General features: G+C 43.3%; 1 protein-coding gene and 1 long non-coding RNA gene across 2 annotated transcripts in view; one reads left to right on the top strand and one right to left on the bottom strand.

Moving 5' to 3' along the window:
* Positions 1–522: 522 nt before the first annotated feature.
* Positions 523–16,050, bottom strand: part of LOC113895613 — a 66,999-nt gene continuing 51,471 nt past the window's right edge. The window contains exons 4-5 of the long non-coding RNA XR_003511889.1: positions 1,602–1,683; positions 523–603 (exon numbers count right to left, since the gene is read on the bottom strand). This is a non-coding gene — a long non-coding RNA (uncharacterized LOC113895613). The remainder of the gene's footprint in view (positions 604–1,601; positions 1,684–16,050) is intronic.
* The window catches only part of MARCH3 (membrane associated ring-CH-type finger 3), a 156,398-nt gene continuing 150,636 nt past the window's right edge, over positions 10,289–16,050 (top strand). Inside the window, exon 1 of the mRNA XM_027547013.1 lies at positions 10,289–10,530. The gene's annotated coding sequence lies outside the window, so the exon portion shown is untranslated. The remainder of the gene's footprint in view (positions 10,531–16,050) is intronic.

Genomic DNA, 16,050 nt, shown 5'->3' with positions numbered 1-16,050 from the left:
GGTGACCTTGTACAAATCACATAATCCCTGAGTGTCACAAATTTTCTCAACTGTAAACTGTAGGCAGTAATACTGACCCACCCTCAAGGGTATTGTGTAGACTAATGGAAGACTATAAGGCACTCAGCAAACATAAAAATGTAACATGCATGCTTATTAGATAGATATGAAGTCCCAGTCACAGCCTTTTAAGATGAGACAAATACCAAAATAAACTCTTAAACAAGACTTTCTGCAACCTTCATTGTCAACCAGAAAAATCCTTTCCCAGCACTAAAGTACAGCAATTCCCTCTTTCCACCAATATTAATAAGCAGATATAATTTGCAGTCACAAAGAAAGAGCTAATAATGGTAGCAAATAAATATATAAAACAGCCCTGAAATATAGTTTGCCAACCTTGTTGTTTATCATTCACAATGCAATTAGAGATTGTATCATAAATACACTTTTCTGAAAAATATTCTTAGGAAATATTTGTACATGTTCACACAAGTCTTCAAGCTGATGCTACATACTCACTGTTGACGTTAAACTTGAAGTTGTTTTTGCTGAGAGTTATCACGTGGCTATATTTAGCTTCTCCTCATTTCCACCATGTAACTGGAAGAATATATGGTCAAAATGAGACTTTGAGATCTATCTCAAGTTGTGGGTGGGCAAAAATGGGGAGGCAGAGGAAGAGCCTCCAATCTTGGAATCAGACAAGTCTCATAAGGATGATAACCCACAACTAAAGACTCAATGACACCATATTTTCAGCTTCTTGGAAAAGGGGGTCAGAGAACAGACATGGTTTTCCTTTTTTTTTTTTTCCATTTTACTTTAAAAGAGCCACAAACTTTTAAAGGGCCAGGTCCAATTACATATTCCAGTTCATTTACAACTGAATGGTTTCTGTGATTCTGAACTTGAATTTGTGTCCTCACGCCAGCCACAGCTGGTCTGAACCAGGAATCCTAAGCAAGCGTGACTTATCTGGGGCCCCTTGACATTTGACCATGCTCTTTCCTCTTTGTGCCTTCTGAGGGTTTTGGTTTTATTCACAGGGGAAGTTGTCTATATTGATTAAGCTTACCACTTGCTAACAACTAAACTTACTGAGTACTTTTATCTGCGGATAATATTGTAGTGCTTACTGTGGAGGTTACCAAGAGTTCCTTGAGAGGCTTACAGGGTTGCTGCAACCCAATGACCTTGGATTCTTGAGTCAGGACTAGACCAACATCCTCCCCACAGAGACTCCTAAGGTTTGGTCAGCTGACATACTGGTTTCCTGGGGACTCCTGGACTTGCCTTCACCAGCAGACATCAGGTTGAAATGTCATTCAGCTTCTCACACATTTTCTTACCTGCGATACCCCATTAGACTTCACCAGAATTCAGAAGCTCTTGTGAAAAGAGCCTCTGTACAGGAAGCCTGTTGGTTGGGGAAATTATCTATTATGCACAGTTATTGTTTTTTAAATTAGGTTAATTCCAGCAGGTGTCTACCCCAATAAGCTTTGAGAGTCTCAGCATTTTTGCTGAACATCTTAAGGGAAGAAAGAGCCAGGTAGGCTTCATTTCAATAGTTAGGAGAAATTAATGCTAATACATACCTTCAATGGGATTCACTTGGTACTCTGAACACTTCCATCAACATGGAAAAATCCCCAGACATACACACTGTGGATTTTTCCTCTGTAAAGAGATGCAAATGGTTACAATAAGCTGTCTGATTTCCTCTGAGTCTTTCAAAGTCCTGTTTCCTCCATATCTCAAGGTAACCATCCCTGCTTTGTGGATCTAGAAGTCAAGATGCTGTGAATTAGTTTCATTGTGTTCCTCAGTGAAACACAGGCCACCACAATCCAGCCCATTGCTTTCCTTGAAATCAGAGGGGAAAGTCATGCATTTTAAGGTAGGAGAAATCAGGTACAATTTTCTGGTCTAGTGCCTGTTTTCCATATCTTTCACAGGGGATCCTTCGATCTTAAGATCTGAGATGAAATATAATCATTCTTACCTGTTAGTTTTACTTTCTTTCAACTTCTTAAAGACACACACATACACCAAACATGAAGAAGCACTCAACTATTTACTCATGAATCTATGACTTGGGTCATAAAATATACTCTGGGCAAAGCCAAACAAGGCACTAGAGGGTTGAGAAACAGGAGAATGTTGTGTACTGCACCTAGAATTTTAAAATATCCCATTTTAGTGGTTCCTATTCGTTTTCAGGCAGACAGTTAAAGTTGGCCTATCGTTTGTGGTAGATATTTGACCTAAAGGAAGACTTCCCTGACTGATCATGGGTAGGCATTTTCAAAGAAAACTCTCCCACAAAACCAAATTGATTAAAAAAAAAATCACCCTACTTAACGTATGCTGAAATTTTTCACTTAAAATTTTTATGTCACCTAAACATCCACCCACCTCCTTATAGTACTGCTTTACTCCTTTATAGAAAGATTTAAGTAAGCAATCTGTTTCCTTTCTAAATATTTTTGGGTTAACAGTCATTCTTCTCTCACTTTTATTTTAGTCCTGATAATTAAACAGTAAAAATGCTAATTAGTAGCCTGTATCTGGAGAGAAAAAAAAGCTTATTTCTTAATGGGCAAAATTCAAGCTGAAATGGAGACCTTACAGGGCACTAAGATAAATGGGTTAGGTTACATGCTAAAGGGAAGGAATTAGATCAAATTGACCAAAAGACACTTATAAGACTAAAGTTATAAAAATGCAGGCATTTGTTAATTGTAGGGCAGAGAAAATAGGAGGAAATACCCTTTGTCTTTCTTTTAACCTGGAGCTAACTTTAGACATAGAATCACTTACATGTTAAGAAATTAACTTTATTTCTCTCCTATGTATTTTTGTTTCTAGAAAGACAATGAGCTAGAGAGAGGGGCATACTATTAGCTGGGTATCTTGAGTACACTGTCCGGAACCTGTACTTATTCTTCCCATAAGTACATACCCATGAGGAAGTGAAGAGTACTCCTTTCAAATTCCTCAACTGTCATTACCTACATGATCATTTTTTCATCCACTTAAGGAAGAATAATAACTTGTATCCTGCTGGAATGCTGTGAAGGTTAGAAAAGCTGATGTATGGGGAAAACATCTGGAGACTAAGCACAAAATAATAGCACTCAGTACATGTTAGAATAATGAGTGAATGGGAGAAGTCAGAGATGAGTCCAGTCCCCACCACCCACAGGCTAAAATCTTTATATTTAACTGGGAATTCAGCGCCCTGGAAAATCTGTTCCTTTCCACTCTCCAGCCCTTTCTCCTCCACTGCCCTGCTGCAGTCGAACATTCTCTAATACATCTTGAATTTGCCCATCTTTGTGTCTCTCTGCCACTCCCATCACTCTTGGCCTCTGTTTTCCAAAATTCTAACCCATCTCTCAAGGGTCTCAAACCCCATTATCTCCTGGAATCTTGGGAGACTCACCTCGTCCTCCTCTAAACCCTTGCCGTCTAGATCATTCTGGAAGACATAATCCACCAACCACTTATTGCTCCAGCAGATCGAAAGCGCCTGCAATGCCGGGGCCTTGTACACAATATCCACCTCTGTACACCACAGACCGTGGTGCCTTGCCAAGAGTAGGTACTGAATAGACTCGTGATTGAATGGATGTGTGATTTGTCACCCTGCCCCTGTTGTGTTCTTGGACAAAATGCTTTGCCTCTTTCAGTCTCAGCTGCCTCAGCTGTGAACAGCGGATAAGAGCATGGATGTACTCCCCAGGTGTGCTGTGAAGAATAAACCAATGACTGAAAAGCAATTTGAAAATGTGAAATGAAATGCTATATATAAATGTTACATAATCAAAATCGTTTCCCTCTGTATTATGTTTTATTTGGCTTTATATCTTGGAAACCTTTGTGAGTTCCAGAATTTCACAGATGCAATACCATCCACATTAGCACCTAAATTCTCTTGGGTAATAAATGATTGTGTGTATTATAGCTCACGGCTACTTTTCCCTGGCATACTTATATGTGAATTTTTCATAATTTGGGGTATTCATAATAACTGATGATAGAATTCATTTTTAAGGGATCATCCATTTTTTTCCTTCTTTGGCCAGCCAGTTAGGATTCCAATATTGTTGCCTCAGGGGAACTAACTTCCATTAAACCAAAACCCAGATGATGAGCACACCGTTTAGAAGCCCAAATCTTCTAGGAGCTTACAAACTAAGACCTGGAAATTGATTTGGAGTTTTGAAGCACTTATTTTCTATGGCCCTTTTTGTGCTGAACTCTGAATCCCTCATTTGCTTTGCTGTAACATATGTGCCACAGAGTACTCACGGTAACCTCATTTTCTAGACACCAGGAAAGGCGGTATTAGCCCACTCCATATGAAGGCAAGACAATGGAAGTTTTAAATGTTATTTTCTTTCTTAGTATGTTCAAGAAAGAGGTTGCCTATAGAAAAATAAATTTTTTGGAATATTGCCAGTACCTATAAAAAGAAGATTTTTATTTTCACTGCATAGCAGGATACTATTCCTAGAATAGTCCATCTATATAGATAGAAACTGAGGAAGAGATGGCAGTGAATCATAAGGTAGTTGCAGGGATTAAGTGTCATTAGATGAAAAGGCTCAGAACAGTGCACAGCACTAAGTGTTGCTCAATAAATATTAGAGGTTATTATTATTGGTAGAGGACCCAATAATTGGTTGGATCTCCTTGCAGTCCAAGGGACTCTCAAGAGTCTTCTCCAGCACCACCGTTTGAAAGCATCAATTCTTCGGCACTCAGCCTTCTTTATGGTCCAACTCTCACATCCATACATGACTACTGGAAAAACCATAGTTCTGACTATAAGCACTTTTGTCAGCAAAGTGATGTCTCTGCTTTTTAATATGCTGTCTAGATTTGTCATAGCTTAATATCAACCTGAACATCATCAACCCTGAATATTCATTGGAAGCACTAATGGTGAAGCTGAAACTCCAATACTTTTGCTACCTGATGTAAAGAGCCAATTCATTGGAAAAGACTCTGATGCTGGAATGAATGAAGGCAAAAGGAGAAGGGGGCTGGCAGAAGATGAGATGGCTAGATAGTATTACTGACTCAATTGACATGAATTTGAGCAGACTCTGGGAGATAGTGGAGGACAAACGAGCCTGGCATCCTAGAGTCCATGAGGTCACAAAGAGTCAGACACAACTTAGCAACTGAACAACAAGAGGGCCAACTAATCAGCCTGGCCCTGTGCTCAGAGTTTGAGACTCATAACAAACCAGTAAGAAAAAGCTTATCACCTTCCACCCCCACTCCAGCTGTTTCCAAGAGACTACTACTTATCCAAGGTCTCAAAGTGAGGAAGCAGTGGAAAGAAAATCCAGAGCCCATATTCTTTGCCCTGTTTCTTAGTAGCCTTACTGTTCTTAAATTTTACTTATGTTAGGAGTCCATTTTTCCTTCCTGAACACACAGTCCTCCCTTCCCCACAGTCTAATTCCTTGGTTTTACTAATTCTGTTATGAAAATTTTTAAATTAGGACTATTTTTTCTAGACCAACTTGTTTAATTTTTATGTCAGGCCATTTTTCCATGATCATTATTGTCTTTCATCAGACTTGTGCTCACTCAGTGGCATTCATTTTTAAGAAGTTCAATGTAGTTTTTTCTCCTGGGGTATGTATGAACAAATTCCACATTTCTATGGAAGAGAGGCTTTTCCCTTCCCCACCCATTTCTGCTATCACATTTTTACTTAATTGTGTCTGTGGCAATATACTCTCATATGGAACAGTGGCACTGTCATTTAAATGCAATGAGACATCATTGTTTTTTGGGTGGTATCACCCTGGCCATAGATACTGTACCAGAATTCTCTGTGTTACAAAAATATCTCCCAGTTGTGGTGTACAAACTAACACCATACTTTAGTGTGCCAAAAACATCTCCATGATATTTCGTGGTCTGCACTACAATATTTCAAAGTGCCTTATCATTTGTTATCTTTCCTACCTCGTTGATATTAATCAGAAGTATCACTGTAGTTTCATAGACAGGAAACCAAGGTATGGGAAATTTTAATGGTTTGCCTAAGGTCTCAAAATGAACTCATAGCCTAGCTGGTATTTAGAATCTGCTACTTCTGACTGCATTTCTTTGCTCAACCTGTTCAAATTCTGAATAAGTTTCTAAGTTGAATATATGTTGAAAGAGGTGGTAGACATAGGAAAGGGGAAAAATACTATTCAGTAAGTAAAACTTTCAAAACATGAAAGTTTTGAAAGGACTGTGAGGGAAAGGACTGTGAGGGCCCTTTGCCCTCATTTCCATGGAAGAACAGTAATCCAATGAGATTAAAATGAATAGAAATTGCTATTGTAAAAGGGAATTGTTCAGACCACACTATTTTCCCATTTCAACATTGTCTTGTTCTCCTTTTCAGCAGCTGGTACATTTACAGTGCTGTGTCACCATAGGCATGGTGTCCGCCTTAAGTAGATAAATACAGTGGATTCAGCCACTGCTGTTTTACGATCAAGGAAGCAAGGGTAAACAGAGGTTAAGTGACTGCCAGGAGCACTCACCACAGCAGTCACTCAGACTAGAACCCAGTGCTCCTATCCGTCACACCCTATTGAAATTTAGGAGGTCCCAAAATATTCTTTCTGTGTCAGAGGTGGGTGAGAGTGCCTGTAGGCAAATTTGCTCACCATCCACAAAGGGACCAGCCCTGCTTCCATGGTCCCACCTCAATCTTCTCATTCTTCCCTTCTCAATCTTCCAAGCCATTCCATAAACTTCCTCATTCCTTTGAGAGAGAGAATATTTCTTTTGGTGAAACAGGAAGAACTAAACAAGAGATTTCCAAGTTCAGATTCCCATGGTTTTGTTTTGTTTTGTTTGTTTCATACAAATAGGACCATAATGAGTTCTTAGACAAGTAATAGGTTTACTTTTCCTTTGTATTAATAGAATATGGGGATGATCCCAACTCAAGAGATCATTAGGGGGACTGGCAATGAATAGAGTAAGTCTGTGCCTGATTGATAACGGAGAAGGCAATGGCACCCCACTTTAGTACTCTTGCCTGGAAAATCCCATGGACGGAGGAGCCTGGAGGGCTGCAGTCCATGCGGTTGCTGAGGGTCGGACACGACTGAGCGGCTTCACTTTCACTTTTCACTTTGATGCGTTGGAGAAGGAAATGGCAACCCACTTCAGTGTTCTTGCCTGGAGAATCCCAGGGACAGGGGAGCCTGGTGAGCTGCCATCTATGGGGTCGCACAGAGTCGGACACGACTGAAGTGACTTAGCAGCAGCAGCAGCGGCATGCCTGATTGATAAGCTCCTGTCAAGTGCCAATTACAACAGAACATGGCATGGAAATATGAATGTAATCTGCTCTGCCCCTTCCAATGCCATCCATCCTATAAGGGAAAACAAGACCAGTTGCTTGTCTATGAATTCATGGATGGGAAGGTCTCTGTGAAACAAACAAACAGAAAAGCTTGGAAATTGGGACATGGAAGTTACTTGTTTAGTTGTAACTTATTTCATGAAAAGACATTTCCTATTTCCTTTTTTCATTATCTAACATAAATACTATATCAAGTGTAGTCAACAGCCAATGTTTGGCTCCTACTACCAAGGTGATTTAAAAAAAAAATAATATTAGCACCTGTGCAAAACCTTCACAGGGTGTTAATATGATAAACACTGGTAGAAAACTTTTTCTCCAGTCATCCAGGAGTTGAAAAAAAAATCCAGGGAGAGACATTTTTCCTGTAGCTCCCATCCTGACCTTAGTATAGACAGACCTAGTATATATTCCATTCACATGGTCTACATCTAATTCCTTGTGGGAAAAGGCCATTCTCCACAGCATGCTAAACAACTGTTGGAACTGGATGGAATGGTCTTCCTTGCCTGTACCAGTCTTTTGGTTCATTAGATGAAAGTGAAAAAGTGAAAATCGCTCAGTCATGTCCTGCTCTTTGTTACCACATGGACTGTAGCCTGCCAGGCTCCTCTGTCCATGAAATTCTCCAGGTCAGTACACTGGAATGGGTAGCCATTCCCTTCTCCAGGGGAATCTTCCCAACCCAAGGATCAAACCCAGGTCTCCTGCACTGCAGGCGGATTCTTTACTGTCTGAGCCACCAGGGAGGAAGGGCTTAAATATGCACAATGTCTGCATGACTAATTTATATTTCAGGGCTTCCCAGGTGGTGCCTAGTGGTAAAGAACCTGCCTGCCAATGCAGGAGACATAGAGACATGGGTTCCATCCCTGGGTTGGGAAGATCCCCTGGAGGAAGAAATGGCAACCCACTCCAGAATTTTTGCCTGGAGAATCCCATGGACAGAGAAGCCTGGCAGGCTACAGTCCACAGGGTTACAAAGAGTCAGAAGTGACTTAGCACAATCAATCTTTCAGGGCCTACTAAGAACTGTCCAGACCCTGATTTTCTTGCCCCCCTGACAGCCTGCTTTCCCCACTGAGATGGGGAGATGAGGTGACACAATTTGAAACTCAGTCCAAGCACATAGCTCCCTTCAGAGTGCAGCCTTCCCTGCTAGAGGGGCCGTTTCACTGTTTTTCAGCCACAGGCCTTTTCCTTCCTTCTTGCCAATGACCCTCATCAGAACCTGCTCTTGAGAGGTGAGCTACTTATGATGCAGGTCCTTATGAGGGTCAATGAAAGTCACTCAGTCCTGTCAGACTCTTTGTGACCCCAAGAACTATAAGTCCATGGAATTCTCCAGGCCAGAATGCTGGAGTGGGTAGCCATTCCCTTCTCCAGGGGATCTTTCCAACCCAGGGATCGAACTCGTATAGGGGGCTAGGGAGCCACTGAAATAACACCTCATGAGGTCTATACTCCCTCATGTGTGATATCCTGAATAGTTAACTATACTGAGAGACTACAACCTTTAGGACTTATGGGATGTGTGGGAGACAACAGTCAGTGATGGAGGTGAGTGTCAGGGTGCCAGGGAGCTTGACTCCCGTCCTGCCATGCAAATCTTCATTTCACTAACATGGGTTGGGTGTCTACCTGTGGAATGCATACAGAGGTCGCTCCCCACGAACAGCTTACAGTCAAGGGCTTGCTAACATTCTAGGCCTCAGACTGGAAAGCAGCACCCAGCTCTGCTTTGTGACTCTTGACACCCCCAGCTCTGCAAAGACTTAAAACCTGGCTGAAGAGCTGATCCGCCGAGAAAATGAGCAACAGTGACCTGGCTGTCCAGGGAGGACAGAGCCCACAAAGCCTTCCTTCGAGGCCACTCAGCCACGGATTGACCCAGCGAGCTCAGAATGCCCCCAAGTCCAGGCACTACGAAGGTGTCTAACTAGGACCAGGGACTTCTAAAGGAGAGGGGGCGAGAGTGCGCAGTCTGAGACAGGCGGGGTTCTTTCTGCGGCGTTCCTGCTCGCCAAGATGGGACGCTCCTGGTCCATCCAGCAGACCCTACGGACAGCGGCAGGGGGAGCCACCTCTGCGGAGGTCATCCCGCCAGACAGCCCCACTATCGAGCGCCCCAAGCCTTCCTTTCGCCCCGGGGCCCTGTGCAGGTGCCAGGGAGCCTCGGGAAGGGAGCCTAGGCACCTGTAAAGTCCCTGCTGCCGGTAGTGTGGAGGATCGGGGTGAGGAGGGACGGTGTCGTGAACTCTCGGCGGGGTTGGAGATTTATTTCGGAGATAACATCAGACCTTAGTCAGAACCTTTTCAGAAAACCCGGAGCTCGCAGTTCTCATCCCGGATGTCCACCGGTGGCTCCGTGATCCAGCCCGGGCTTCATCATCTTTGGGCCTCAGTTTCCTCCTGCTGACCCCCTTTGGGAACGCCAAGTTCCGCACCTCCTGCGGGCGCCAGGGGTGGACGGTGTCCATCCAGTCTCGGCCCGCGGGGCGCTCGGGCTTCCTGCTCCACAGCGCGCCGACTCAAGGTGTTTCCAGGCGGCCCCAGGCCCACAAGGGCCCTCCGGGGCCACCACTTCCCTTCCGAGGCGTCGGGGTCCAGCCGCGGCCGCCCCCAAAGCGCCAGCCCGCAGTCTCGGCTCCACACCTTTGCCAATTTCCCCGCCGCGGGCGCGTAGCCCAGCCAGCCCTCAGCTGCGGGCGATTGGACGGCGGCGGCGGGGCGGAGCCAGGCGCTCAGCAACGCCCTCTGCCGCCCCGGGCCCTGACGCAGTTGCGATTGGCTGCAGGCACCACCAGTCACGGTTGGAAGGGCGCCCCGCCCTGCGGGGCTGGCCCCGGGCTGACTCCGCCCCGCCCGCCTCCTGGCCCCGCCTACCTCCGGAGCCGGGTTGCCTCTACGCGGCTGTCCGCCTCATTCTCAGAGCAGGTCCGTGAATTGTCGGCGCGCTCCGGGCAGCTGCTGAGCCGGGGCTACCATCGGGCTTGTCGTGCTCCCTCCGAGGTGCCTTCCGGAGCTAATGTGCCCCGGTCGGCCAGGGCTGTCGCCGGTTCGGGGCAACTTGGGATTCAGGACTCGCAGCAGGGGCGTCGGTTTGCGATCAGGACTCGGCTACGAGGGTGAGTGGCTGCGCGCAAGGAGAGTGGCTCCCCTTGCGTCTTTCGGCGACTGGGGGGCGCGGGGGTGGGGGGTGGGGTACTGGACGCGTCCTGGCGCGCGTCGATCTGTCCGTGCGAGCGTATCGGCTTGTTGGGAGGTCAGGGCTTGGCGGTATTCGCTCCTTGCCAGCACCCCCTACTCCCGAACTTCTTGTTTCAAAGCTTCCCAAATCGGCCCAGGACACGGCTCTGTGTTGGCGAAAACTTGGTGTGTTGTAATTGCCATCATTAGATGGGGTCCGAGGACGCGTCCCCTGGCCCTCTACAGCGGTGACACGCGCGCTAGGGGCTGTCTTCGTGTCCAGTGGCGTGCGAACAGTAGTTCCTAGAAGCTTGAAGATGGGTTCCTGAAAAATTAACACGTGCCGGAGTCGGCGGGAAGAGGTAGCCCTGTGCCTGATGCCAGTGATCATCCGGCTCGGGTGGGTCTTTAGGGGTCAGAGAACTTTAGTACCAGTCAGGTTCTGTAGCAGCGGCTTTGGTGCTTTGCAGTTATTAAAGGGAATTGATAGCTTAGATATAAAACTTTGTAAAGTAATTACTTCCCATTAGCACTTGAATCCACATGCCTCGTGAGGTGCTCGGACCTCTGCATCCTTATACAAAGTGTGCCCGAAGGACTTCTTTAGGGCAGAGGGTAGCTGCTGTCCGTCCCAATGCTGGGAGGCCTCGGGGAATCCAAAAGACTGTGAAAACGACCACCAGGCTGGTCGGTTGGTGTTTGTTTGAGCTCCTGTATGTTTAAGTGATGAAGTTGTGACAGGAACTGACAACAGAGGATTCAAGGTTAAACCTGACACTTCATGTTTGTGACTCAGACTGGGAAAGATTTTTTTTCCCCCCTCTGGTTGATAAGGGGTAAAAGCAGCTGTTTTTGTTTTGTTTTCGAGGGTGGTTACATACATGTAATTTATATTATGTGTGGACTAAATAGAATTGTCTTCTTGTAATTCTTATTTAACATGAATGAGAGAGAGCTTACTGAGAGTACTAGGTAAAGACTTAGGGACAGAATTGGAGGATATTTTGATCCTTGAGAATGTATAAAAACATTGAGATGTATAGCTATCCATGCATATGTAGATGTGCTTATATATGTGTGTATTTATATGTGTGTGTATATAACTGATAAGCAAATGAAAGAGATATGGAGGGGGAAACTGCCTTGAACGTCATCTGATCTGTGGGGTGTATGATGAGTGTGTGTGTAAGCATGTCTGGATCTGCCTAGTCTGTCTGGGTCAGTGTATGTCCATGAACTTTATGAGCATTCAATTCAATACCACTCCAAGCAGATTCCCAGTTCCTGTTTTATAGCCCAGCAGCCGCCAGCCAGCCCATCTGTTAAAACATAGTATGTATACTTCACTGGGAGCTCTAGGGTGGAACATGGGTAGGGGGCAACCCTTAGTAGAAACAACATGCTACAGACAAAGCCTCCTCTCAGGTCCATTTTCATTCACAGTTCAGCCTGAACATGTGATTTTTGGTAAGGGAGAGAAGGAGTGCTTGATTCTTCAGAAATGGCAAACTGTATTTTGTGAAATAATTATAGGCATGGTTTGGAAAGGAGGAGTATATAAGGAGGAAAAAAAAAATCCCTGTAGAAAAGAAATGTAGAGCTTGTCACATAACCATGGATAACCATGCAACACTGGTTTACTGCTTTGCAGTAGCATGTATATCAGAAACTGTTTCCTTTTGCTTCTGAGAGAATGAATTAAAACGGAATTGTTTTGCACCCCACAAAAAAAATCTTAATAGAAGTAAACAGAATGTTACTACAAAGGCTATTTAATCTACTAGCTCTGACTGCCTTAGTAATTCTAATGAAACATATTTTTAAGAATTTATCACTCGAATATAAATTCATATTCAGCCTAATCACTAGGTGCAATGATTCACAATTTATACTTTAAAATAATAATAATTTTAAAAAGGCTTATCACTAAACTTTTGATGACTAAATGGCTATAGGAGGAGTGGAACAGCTTATTAAGTTCCTGCAGCCAAGTGACTGATACTTAAAAAAACTATAAATTCCTTTAATAGCATAATTACTTTTGGTGACAAAATAAAGGCAGTGTTTTTGAGAAGCAGGGTTGATATTTTACCTAATAATTTTTTGCTCGTAATCACATTTTAATAATGGTGCTTATTATACGTGGCTAGAAAATACTGGCATGGTTCTTAAGAACTTATCACAAACATTGTTTTCATTTTTATGGTACTTAAACATTAGGGGGAAAATATCCTAACCCCTAATCCATATATTTCTGATGGACTGTGTAGATATAATAATTCTCCTGTCTTGATATGCGTCACCTGAGTCAACTGGGCTTCTCCTTAAAAATTCAGTTGATGGGCTGTACTTCAGTCTCCAGGGTTAGATTCAGGAATCTGGGGCGGGGCTTAGGAATCTATATCTTTAACAAGCACCCACAAGTTACTCTGATGTCAGGGATCCTCTCACAATATTTTGAGAAACACTGCAAGGGCATTTATAATATAAAAGAACAATTACACTCTGTGAGTTGATTCAATAAATGATTGTTCCAGAATTTCCAGGTGGCATTTATTAGCCTTGTGAAATTTATAGGTAAATTTATAGGTAAACTCTTGTGTCCTAAACAATGGTACCCTTTGTCCTCTGTTCAGAAGTGTCTGGGGACTCCTTAGGAATCCCTGCTCCAGGTTAGCCCCAATTCTAAGGAAGTCTGTCTTGGGAAGCAAGGTAGTTTGAGACCTCACCCCAGCTGGATCTCTTCCCTCCTCCAGGTCCAGTGGGTTCCTGGGGTGCTCTGGGGTAACCTTACAAGTCCGAACTCACATTGTTGGGCTTTTCTCCCTGGAGGGTACAAGACTTTCAGTTCTTGAGAGCCACCTTTAACTCACTCCAAGCTTGGGAGCTACAACCTCAGTGGGGCTAGAGCAGACTTGTCTGAGGTCAGGGATCTCCTTAGGAAGCTGTAGTTGGTCTGCCTGTTGATCAGGAGAGTGTCCCAGGCCACAACCCAGAGGCTCAGGGAGTCTCAGTTTCAGAAAATCATCTTAAGTATTTTGAGGTATCCAATTAATCAGGTACACAGGTTTTCTTAGATCACAGGGAGAAGGGTTGAGAACTGACTGCCACCTCTCCTTTCAAATCAGTGTGCGGACCTCCCTGGTGGCCCAGTGGTAAAGAATATGTCCTGCAATGCAAGGGTGTGTGCATGCTGAGTCCAACTCTTTGTGACCCTATGGACTGTAGCCTGCCATCCTCCTCTGTCCATGGAATTCTCCAGGCAAGAATACTGGATTGGGTTGCCATTTCCTTCTCCGGGGGATCTTCCCAACCCAGGGATCGAACCTACGTCTCTTAAGTATTCTGCATGGACAGGGGGGTTCTTTACCACTAGCACAACCCGGGAAGCCTGCAGGCAAGGGATGCAAGTTCAGTCCTGGTTGGGGAACTAAGATTCCAAATGCCATGGAGCATGAAGCCTGTGGGCCACAACTGCTGAAGCCCATGCACTCTGTACACTGCAGTGAAAGACACCACATGATTCAACAAAGATCCTGCATGTTGCAACTAAGACCCGACAGAGCCATATAAATAAATAAATCAGTTAACTTTTAAAAAAGCAGCTGTTAAAAAAAATCAGTGTGATTTTGATATATTAATCATATCAATTAGCTTTTTTATATGTAGTTTGATACATTCAGATTCTGTTCTTCCCTTTCAGACTGGCATAGTTCTCAGTGTTTAACACTCCTAGGTAAAGTTTAAAAGAGAAAGGATCTGTCGGAAGTTGCTGCCCTTCCCTCTTCCTACCTTCCAAGTACCTAATAACCAGGTGACTTCTCTGAAGTCAGATGTGCCCAGAATATTTACTTCACTGCTAACAAAAGGACCTGTATGGGCTAGAACACTGAACTTGGATTCTTCCAGGCCACTGGGTCGTTACCGGTACTTTTATGGAGCAATTTATGTTCTGAGGAACACTTGGCAGGCATGTTTATAGGTTGCTTATCTTAACAATCCTTTGCGTGCAAAGATTTTTTCTCACTTTGTTACAGATGAGCAAACAGCAGCCACAAAAGAATAATAATACAGTCATCCATCAGTATCCTCATGAGATTGGTTCCAGGACTCCCACCCCTGCAGATACCAAAATCTGAGGATGCTCAAGCCCCTTATGTAAAGTGGCATAGTTCAGTCGGCATTCCTTATCCACAGGTTCCTCATCCCCAGATACCAAGAGCCAACCTTATTTATATTTTTTTCTTTCACATCCAAAGATGACACCAATAACTGAGAAGTTGATCTTGTATTGGAATTGTTTTTATGTAACTTTGTGATGAGATGATAGAATCATGCTTAGTCATTCATATCATCTAAGTTTTTTTTTTTCCACCTTTTCAAATTTTTTATATTGCATGTGACCTTGGAACAATTTTCTTTCTAAAGCTAACCAGCCACCCCCCATACATTAATATGATAATAATTCAATGATCCTGACCTTAACCATCTAGGTTTGACCCAGAATGGCAAATAATTTGCAAAAGGTCACAGAATCCAAATGCAGCAAAGCCTATATGTAGAATTTGGGAGACTTAATATTTTAGAACTGTACTATTTTAGAACAGTATGTTGCCTATTGAGTCATGTTGTATGGCTAATAATGTTAAGCTGGCAAAAAGAATTTGCCCAGCTTCTGTGTGATTGGATGGACCTAGAAAATGTCCAAAGTCTAAGGTATAATCACAGCCCCTGATTCTACAATGGTACTGATTTATGCCTAGTTAAAAAAACTACAGTAGACTGCTACTTTTCTTGAAACTAGCCAGAGGTCATGGCAAGGTTCTAAGCAACAATTCTCACAATTTTTTTTTTTTGGGGGGGGTGCCCATGACACACTTTTGGCAAAATTTTTTGGCAAAAAAAATTTGACAAATTCAAGTTTTTGACTTTTCTTTCCATATCCTTATTCCCATGGTGAAATCTATATATAAAAAATTTACTTTTCAAATCAATCTGCCTTTTTAACATCTCCTAATACTTAAACCTTCGCCATTTTGACTTTTTCTCCTCCATAATGCCCCCTTAAGTTCCTACCTTCGCTTTGGTTTTTGGATTCAGTAATATCTTCTAATAATAGAATGGTCATTGAACTATGGAAGTTCTACTCTAGCTTTAACTTTGTGGATTAACTATAACAATATTAAGAAAAAAGAAAAACTAAGAAGGATAATATGAAAGTCATGTTATTACGAGTATCTTATTAAATATTCCCAGCATATAGTTTCCATGGGAAATTTAAGATCCAGATGAATAAAGTGACAGATTCACTCATCTGTGTCCTTGCGTATACTCTTGTGATACACGCTGAGAAATACAACTGAATACAATATCCTGGGTTAGAGAAGAAAAACAAAAGTTAAGCCCTGAGAAAAGAATTGGCAAAAAAGTGAAGGGTCACAGTTGGGATGGGATGGAAA

Source organism: Bos indicus x Bos taurus, chromosome 7, assembly GCF_003369695.1.
Source record: "Bos indicus x Bos taurus breed Angus x Brahman F1 hybrid chromosome 7, Bos_hybrid_MaternalHap_v2.0, whole genome shotgun sequence".
Taxonomy (NCBI): domain Eukaryota; kingdom Metazoa; phylum Chordata; class Mammalia; order Artiodactyla; family Bovidae; genus Bos; species Bos indicus x Bos taurus.
Note: the sequence above shows the minus strand (reverse complement) of the source record. Positions and strands in the feature narration are given on the sequence as shown.